The sequence below is a fragment of the Suricata suricatta genome, chromosome 5 (genome assembly GCF_006229205.1).
Source record: "Suricata suricatta isolate VVHF042 chromosome 5, meerkat_22Aug2017_6uvM2_HiC, whole genome shotgun sequence".
In the NCBI taxonomy this organism is placed as follows: domain Eukaryota; kingdom Metazoa; phylum Chordata; class Mammalia; order Carnivora; family Herpestidae; genus Suricata; species Suricata suricatta.
In genome coordinates, this window is record NC_043704.1 from 19,648,088 (window position 1) to 19,656,984 (window position 8,897).

The following is an 8,897-nucleotide window of genomic DNA, read 5'->3' on the forward strand; positions in this document are numbered from 1 at the left end:
CCCCCCCCCCCGCCTTTCCTGCCCCGTTTCACCTTCCCCTCTCATCCCCAGCACCTTTTCCCTGTCCGATCTCCTCCTGTTCCTTCCCTGTGGCGGCTGCTCGCTGCCGCCGCCTCGGTGCGACCCCAGTAGGGTCGCGCACCACCCTCCTTAGGCAAACTTTGTGCATTTCTGCGTCTCCCTTTTGTGTAAGTTGAGAGAGATGGGAGGGGTCGAAGACCCACGGCCACCTCGCACCTTCCCCAAGCCTGGACGGCCCTGGCGTTCGCTCCGCACCTTCAGCTCCTTCCGGAGAGGGAGAAGGTTCCCGGGAACAAAAGCCGCGACACCCCGCCCTCGCCAGCCCGGGGCGCGGTGGCTGAGCCAGCCGCCGGGGTCTGTGCGCCACCGAGGCTCCCGCCCGACTCCCTTCCCGGCGCTGCGCGACTGTCCCAGAGGGGGCTGGGGCGCTGCTGGGGCGCTGTGGCGGAGCCTGGGGGCCCCCTCCGCCGCCTCCCCTCATCACCGCCGGGGCTTGCTAGTTCTGTGCGGGGCTGGAGAGTCCTTGGGGAGAGATACGCGGGCAGTGGGGTGTGCGTCTGCTAAGGGCAGTGGCGGGCGGAGGGGAGGCACGAGCTCTCCCCTCCTGTGCATCAAAGGAGGTGTTTGTCTGATTAAGGCGCGGCCTCTTCCCTGGCGGCTCTGGGCTGTCTGGTTCAGTCCCCCCGGGGTCGCGGGCTGCCGGGGAGGGTCCTCGGGGTCTTTTTTTTTAGGGTGCAGATAAAAGGATTGAATTGAGTGAAGATTAAGACGGAGAAGATGGCGCCTCTGCAGTGCAGCAAAGAAAAGCTGTGTGGAGGCTGCAGCCTGGTGAAATCCACCCACCACTAGGTGTATAACAAGTCTTCCCCATTCATCCAACTCCCGAACCTTCAGCTAACGCCTGTGCAAAATGACTATTTTTTTCTTTTTTACCTAAAGATGCTAAGAAGTTGTTTTCGTGACAGTAGGGGCGGAAGACTTTGTATTTCTCATCGTTTCGGTTCCCTTTTGGTATCTTATTATTTGCAATCTCTCCCAGTTTTTCCCATTTTTTTCCTCCTTTTCCTCTACCTCGGGGTAATTTTCCAAAAAAAGCAATTCCCAGACTAGTGTTTTTCTGTAATTACACTGAGGCTATGCAGATTACCACACCACTATGGTTTTTTTAGTCCCTAATTTACAAGGTCATTGAACTTTTTTTTTCCTTCTTTTACCTGTAAGTGCTCAGAAATCATCTTAGGGCTAGTTAAGACAGATTGATTTAAAAAGTGAAGAATTTGGTTTCCCGTACCTCTTTAAAGATGCATTTAATTAAAAAGATTCTTTTTTCCTCCCATTACTTAAATTTACTCCAACAAGTATTGCTGTTATTCTCCCGATTTTCTCACTATATACTAAAAAAAACAGAAATTAAGTAATCAAAAGATTATCATAACCTTTATATTTGAAGTTTTTGCCAAAATGTGAATATTTACCTTTTTTGAGCACTGTTTTTTTTTTTTTTTTTCTGAATAAAAGAGGCAGCATTTAGGCAAATAAGGTTCAGGGTTTTTTTTGGGGCGGGGAGGAAGCTGTTTGCATTTCTTGGTCTTTCTACCATTGTTTTGGACATTTTTACTTGTTACTGCCACCTCTTTCAAATTTGTGGAGGTGAAATTCACAGTCCATTTTGCAAAGCATTGGTGAAAGGGTAGGCAATTCACTCTAATGAGGTTTGAGGGAGATTAATTGAGCTATGTCTATGCCCACCGAAAGATGTAATTATGAGTTGAGTGTTTTTTGTAGGCCTTAGAAAATAGGTCTACTGCAGGTGGCTCTAAAAAAAGAAGCGAATAAGGAGAATGTTAATGGGGCCTCCACTTTGGGGGTTATTACCTGAGTTGATGAATTTGCCTGGTGTATTGACAGTATAAAATTAAAAGGCTCTAACATTTATTTATTGAAATAATATTGTTTCTTAAATTTTAGTTTACCGTTTCGAGAGTTCTAACTGAACAGGGGAGATTAACCTAAAAACAAGTATTTGTTTTGGTAATGGTGCTAATTCACAGATTATAGATACCTACTCATACTGACTAGTCCTGCCGGCAGAGTAGACATCTATACATAGAATGGTGAAGCTCAGCTTTGATCAGGATCTACAAAGAGTCACCGTTTCTTGCTAATCAACGGAAAGTTATGATAACCGGCAGGGCACAAAAGCTTCTCCCTTGTCACGGTAACCAGCAGAGGTGGCTAATGGCATTTGGGAAGCTATTAGTACTGCGGAGAAGTATTCCAGATAGAATAATGATCCCTGGTCCTGATGGGGGAAGTGAAAAGGAACAAGCAACTGAACAGATCATGAGGTTAAGTTAGGAGTGACTGATTGAAAAAAAATACAAAAGAAATAATGTGGTCCATTGAATAATGGTTTAAAGAAAAACAGATTATCTTTGTGGGTAAGGCTTTCTCCTTGTTGCTAGAGGATCCCTATTTTTATGCTACTATTAATGGCATACTGGAGAGTTCTAATATTTATAAGAAGATGAAGGCTGTCAGTCATTCCAGAAATAAGCATTGATATTATATGCCTGTCACTGAAGAAATGCTATCAAATTCAGTAGAAATGTGCATTTTGTTTCTGCAAATTCAATCTATGTGGGCACATATATTACCTTAAGAGACTAAAAAAGCATCTTTAATATATTCCTTCTGTATTCTCTGGTTTATTATGTCAGTTGCAAATGCAAAGATAAACCTTATAAATGTACTTTAAATGTGAAGCCCTGGGTTGGAAGGCTTAATTTGACCATATTTGCCTCATTACCACCTACCTGCATTCCCCTACTCACGGGAAGTTGGCAGACTAAATAGGACAGGCACAGGGTTGTTAAAGGAAATAGAAAGTGTTAAATACCAAGAGGAAAGTACAGATTAAGTGGTTTACTGAATAAAAGCCTTACAGTGTAAACATCTATAGTTAAGGAGTAAAGAACAATGAGATGAGATAATCTAGAGAATTTCCTGGTAGGAAAATTCCAGCCAGTATTGTACCCAGGTCTGGGGAAGGGAGTTTAAGTCTTTGCATTTATAGCATTTGTTTACATGCCTGTCCCAACCTTTTCCCTCCCAGGGATGAAGGGGGACACACACACACACGCACACACGCACACACACACGCACACACATGCACACGACACCTGAGGGTAAGGGTGGAGCGAATATGGGATTTGATTTTCCTAAACTCTGCATATATTCATTTGGGATAATTCTGTTGATTCTCTTTTTGGGCCACAGACAGTCCACAGTTCTGAAAATGTTGTGAACAACACAGTCTTTTCCTTCCAGTCTAGTGGGGAAGACAGACAATAAATCACTATAAATAAACGTCCATGAACTGTGACAGATGGCCAAGACCAAAAGGGGGGGGGGCGGGTACACCCTGGTGAAGAGTAGGGGTTCAGAATAAGGAGTGGAGGGGCCTTAGGGAAGGAGCTGAAAGTGAGGTCTAAGGGCTCTGCTCCAGCGTCTTCAGTAGGAAGATGCGTACATGACTAAGGAAGTGAGTACATGACGAAAAAAGTGATTCACTGGGCCACCAGGAGGAGGATGGGAAAATAAAATGTTAAATGTCTGTGTTTCCATTTTGCTGGTGGTCTCTACGTCTCCGCATTCTACTTCGTTGTGTAATGGTTTCCTTTTCATAGCGGGATCCCAGGTACAAGTGTACGGAGTGGAGGTTGATGCTACCTACCGTCTCCTGCAAATCTGTGGAAATGCTGTCATCCTGTGTCTCAGCCAGTATGCAGTATATAGACTGTATATACAGTATACAGACCACCCTCATAAGGGGCTGGAAGGAGCTGGATGAGTGGCAGGCAGAGGAAGTTAAGGAATGAGCATCCCCCCAATTGACTAGCAAGTTTAATCAAAATGTCTATTTCTTAATTTTTTGTCGTTAATCAAAACACAGAGCCAACCGTACCTAAGCCCTCACACTGAATTAGCGGACGCAAACCAAGGTGAAGGGGAAAGTGTTAAGTAACCATTTCTTCGTGTCCTCTGGATATGGATAGCTTAGGAGATAACCTTGTCTGTGAGGGCTCCAGTATTTTTCTTTGAAAAAATATTTTGTGTTTTCCTCTTGAGAGTAAATCCTCGAACCTCTTTAGAAGTCCACCAAAAACTGGGTTAGAATGACCGGTCAAGAAGTAGAGCACAGTACGAACAGCCTGTCCTTGAAGCCTTACCGATAGCAAAGGTAGTTAGTGTGTAGTTTGTATGTTATATGTGTTATGTGCTGTGTTCTTACAAAAGAGGAAGCTAGAGAAATGAAGATGTCAGTAGGCAAATCCAAAGAAAGAGAAAGTACGTTTATAGTACTGTATTGCATTTAACAGAAAAATTCTGCATGTAAGTGGACCCTTGTTCAAACCCTTGTTCAAGGGTCAACCGTAATTTCTTCCAAAAAAAAAGCTCCAACATGTTCACCAGTTAATAGTTCTATGAAAATGTGATGCTTAGTAGATTAGTTTGCAGACTCTTCAAAGTGGGTTGGATACAGAGGACTCTAGGTCACATGAAATGTTAGCTTCAGTAAGGAGCTTAGATTTAGTTGGGCCACATTTCTGAAGAAACCTACAATACAGATTTAGCGTGAACTATATAAGGATTATAGTATTTTATGAAAGAAGGTAGTGCTTGAAATGGGGAAGATGAAAGGTATTTAAGAGCCCGCCTCTGTGGAAAGGAGTGGAATTGTGCCCACATTTGTAATGTTAATTTCGATACCAGGTTAACACCAATCATTGAGATTGTCGCCACATGCTCAGGGAGGGTAACATTTCACAGTGATGCAGGGTGTAGACAAGAGCAGGGTGGCCTGGGCATTAAATCCTGGCTCTGTCCCTTTTGAACTACTGACTGTGGGCGAGCTCCGGACCTCATTTTTCCCTTTGTGAAATGGGGACATATATAGAAAAACATACATATGTAAAATGTTTGCTTGGAACAGTATATGAGTTAATATATATAATATGATGTGGCACTTTATAAGCACTATGTGTTAGTTACGACTGTATGTGATGATGATATAAAATGGATATATTTAAGTCGCACATACTTGAAAGTTACAAAAACAAGACAAAACACCTATATGAAGCTTTACTTATTATGGAGTAATGCACTTAACTCACCAGTGAGGATGATTGCAGGAAATGGGCAGTTCTCTAAAGAACAAGTGAATTTTATTTAAATTAAAAGATGACATATCGTATTCAGAATACATGTTTTGTATTTCAGTTGGCTTTTTTGGGTAAAGCATTAACATAATTTGTGTTCATTGAAGAATTTAAACAGTACAGAAATGTTTAAAAAGCAGAAGCAGAAGCGCCCGGGTGTCTTAGTCGGTTCAGTGTCCGACTTTGCCTCAGGTCATGATCTCAAGGTTCCTGGGCTTGAGCCCCGCATCGGGCTCTGTGCTGACAGCTAGCTCAGAGCCTGGAGCCTGTCTTCGGATTCTGTGTCTCCCTCTCTCTCTGACTCTCCCCCGCTCACTCTGTCTCTCTCTCTCAAAAATAAATAAAACATTAAAAAAAATTTTTTTGAAGCATAAGCAGTTTTTGCACAGATGGGCAGACCTACTAAATGTATACATATGGGCAGCTTGACACATTTGTCTAATATTGAGCAATTTGTATACTGGCTTGATTATTAACTCCGATATGAGCTATCAGCTGTCTATCAGCCACGCACAAGGAGCTGAGAACAAGCTTGATTTAGTTTTTAACAAAATCTCTTCTAAAAAAAAATGAGTAAGACAGGTTTTTGCCAATCAGGGCCAAAATGGAAGGTTTCAAATGCCAGCAAAAGATTTTTGGTCTTAAAATGGAAGTGTGAAATGAGCTTCACCAGAGTGTGTGAAGAAACCAAAAACAGACTGCTCGAGGATCCAGCATCTATAAGAAATAGGTTTTAAAATAAAATGAATTATCAGTCCGATGATGACTCTCATGGCCTGCTTAATTAAAAGCATACTCTTTTAGAATCAGCATTTTGCGTATATTATATAATAAGAGATTTCAGTCTCAATTTCAAAATTAGGCTAAGGATATTTGAGAGTCCTCAGAATTGGTGTTACTGAGGTTAAAGAATGATTAAAACGTTGAAGAATGAGTAAGCAAAGTCCCAAGAAATCTGTGGGGTTTCGTTAACACCACTTTTGTATGTATCTTTGTCCTACTCAATCAAAAAATGCGGGTTCAAGTAGGAGAATGTAGACCTGTTTGAAATGAACCTCTTGCTCAGAGTGGATCCAGTGAAGAATGAATCGAGGGGGGTCCACAACCACATGCATAGGGCCGGTGGGGAGGGACTCGGAACACACGAGACAGATGTTTCAGAGAAGGGAAAGTAACACTCCGCGTGTTCTGTAGAGAAACAAGTTCTAGAATTTTAAGGTCTTATCTGTAATGGACCCCAAATGGTGTCTGTATGTTCCAATTTCCAGATGGTCCTTCTCCTTGTATTTTTTTCTTCCCAAGTTCAGATGACTTTTAGCTGAGAAATGTGAGCGAGAAAAGCCCATTTTTTTGGCCACGGTGGGGGGTATTTTGTTGATTTGAAATTTAACAGTATAGAAATGTGTGCGACTCTATCTCTCTATCATCCAGGAGCCTCGCTTACATCCTTCACTGAAGACAGGGTGTGGCTTTGTGTGGAAACAAAGTGAGCATAGGACAAATTGTTAGATTCTCTATGAAAGAGAATTAGGCCACGAACAATCAGCCTTGAAGGATACTTCATGAGAATAAGAGATCTGGTTTATCAAGAGAAGTCATTTGTATTAAGGGAAGAAATGCACGGATACTCTTGTGGCTCGGTTAAACTTCAGACTTCTAATGACTAATAATGTATTTTGGAGAAATTTTGCAGGAAGAAACACAAGAGATTTAATCCCACCCTTGAGGTATACATGTGTACCTTAGATATGACCCCTTGCCTCCAGGTGTTGTCTGTTAAGGCTTACTTAGTCCAATAAGGAACTTAGAAATTTTTTTTAATGTTCATTTTTGAGAGAGAGACAGGGAGACACAGAGACAGGGTACAAGTGGGGGAGAAGAAGAGAGAGGGGGAGACACAGAATCCCAAGCAACTTCCAGCCTTTAGCATAGAGGATGCCGCGGGGCTTGAACTCACAAACCACGAAATGATGACCTGAGCCAAAGTTGAACGCTTAACTGACTGAGCCACCCAGGCACGCCCAAAAAGGAGCTTTTTCTGCCTGCCCTTACTGTGGAGAAATTTTCATAAGCATAGTTACAGTTTTTATAAATAACACTACTCAGTTATTTTATAATGGAATTAATAGACCCACATGATAAAGATAGATATAATGCTATCTTAACCATATTTATCGATTTTTTTGGAAATCTTTCAAAAAAGAAGAATTCTCATTCTTAAAAAAAAGTTTGAGAGAGATAGAGACAGCATGAGTGGGGGTGGGCAGAGAGGAGAGAGAATCCCAAGCAAGGTCTGAGATGTCAGTCTGGAGCCTGATGTGGGGCTTGAACTCATGAAACTGAGATCATGACCTGAGCTGAAACCAAGACTTGGACATTCAACCAGCTGAGCCACCCAAGTGCCCCAGAAGTATTCTCATTCCCTTTAAGTTTGAACCTTTAAAACTGATGCAGATTTTTGAAATCTTAGCTTAACTTTTCAGACGCGTTTAAACATATCATGCAAATTGATATTGGAGAGTAAATCTTTCTCTTATGAATGATCTTAATTCCTTATAACAAAACAAGTACAATTTTGTCAGTGCAGCATATTAGTTTGAAAATGTAAGTGATGTGTTTTAAGAAATTCCCGTAGAAACTTGCAAATATGGGGGGTCTGGGTGACTCAGTGGGATAAGCATCCGACTCTTGAATTAGGCTGAAGTCATGATCCCAAGGTTGTGGGATCGTGCCCTGTGTAGCGCTCTGCACTGATTGGGCAACTTCTTTGAGATTCTGTCCCCCTCTCTGCCCCTCTTCCTCACTCAGGTGCATGCAGGTGCATGCTCGCTCGCTCTCTCTCAAATAAAACTAACTAACTAAATAAATAGAAACTTGCAAACATGCAGGCTAAATCATTCTAAGAATAATGTATTCACAGATTCTTCCCTATTAAATTGACAATTTAAAATTAAAACAAATTTTAAAGGAAAGTTTATAGCTTTTTTACATAAAGAAACAGATTTTTAAATGAATTAAAAAGAATTTTTTATAGTGTATTTATTTTTGAGACAGAGAGAGACAGCATGAATGGGGGAGGTGCAGAGAGAGCGGGAGACACAGAATCTGAAACAGGCTCCAGGCTCTGAGCTGTCAGCGCGGAGCCCCACGCAGGGCTCATGCCCATGAGCCATGAGATCATGACCTGAGCCGAAGTCAGACGCTTAACCGACTGAGCCACCCAGTCGCCCCTTAAATGATTTTTTTAAAATGTTTATTTATTTTTGAGAGAGAGAGAGAGAGAGAGAGACAGACAGTGTGAGTAGGGGAGAGGCAGAGAAAAAGAGGGAGACACAGAATGAGAGGGAGGCTTCAGACTCTGAGCAGGACGTGAGCCAAAGTCAGACACAACCAACTGAGCCACCCAGATGCTCCAAGAAACCGATTTTTAAAGGCACACTGAGCAAAGAAAAGTTTGCCTTTTCATGTAACAAATATTTCTGAGTCTCCTGCCCTTAATGGAGCTTACAGTATAGTGAGGGACAGACAAAATAAATAGGACATGGGAGGAGACTTGGAAAAATTAAGTTGGGTAAAGGGAATAAGGAAATACTATGTGGAAGTCCCTTGTGGATGTAATCTTTTATGGGGTATTATCGGGAAAGTCTCTGATCT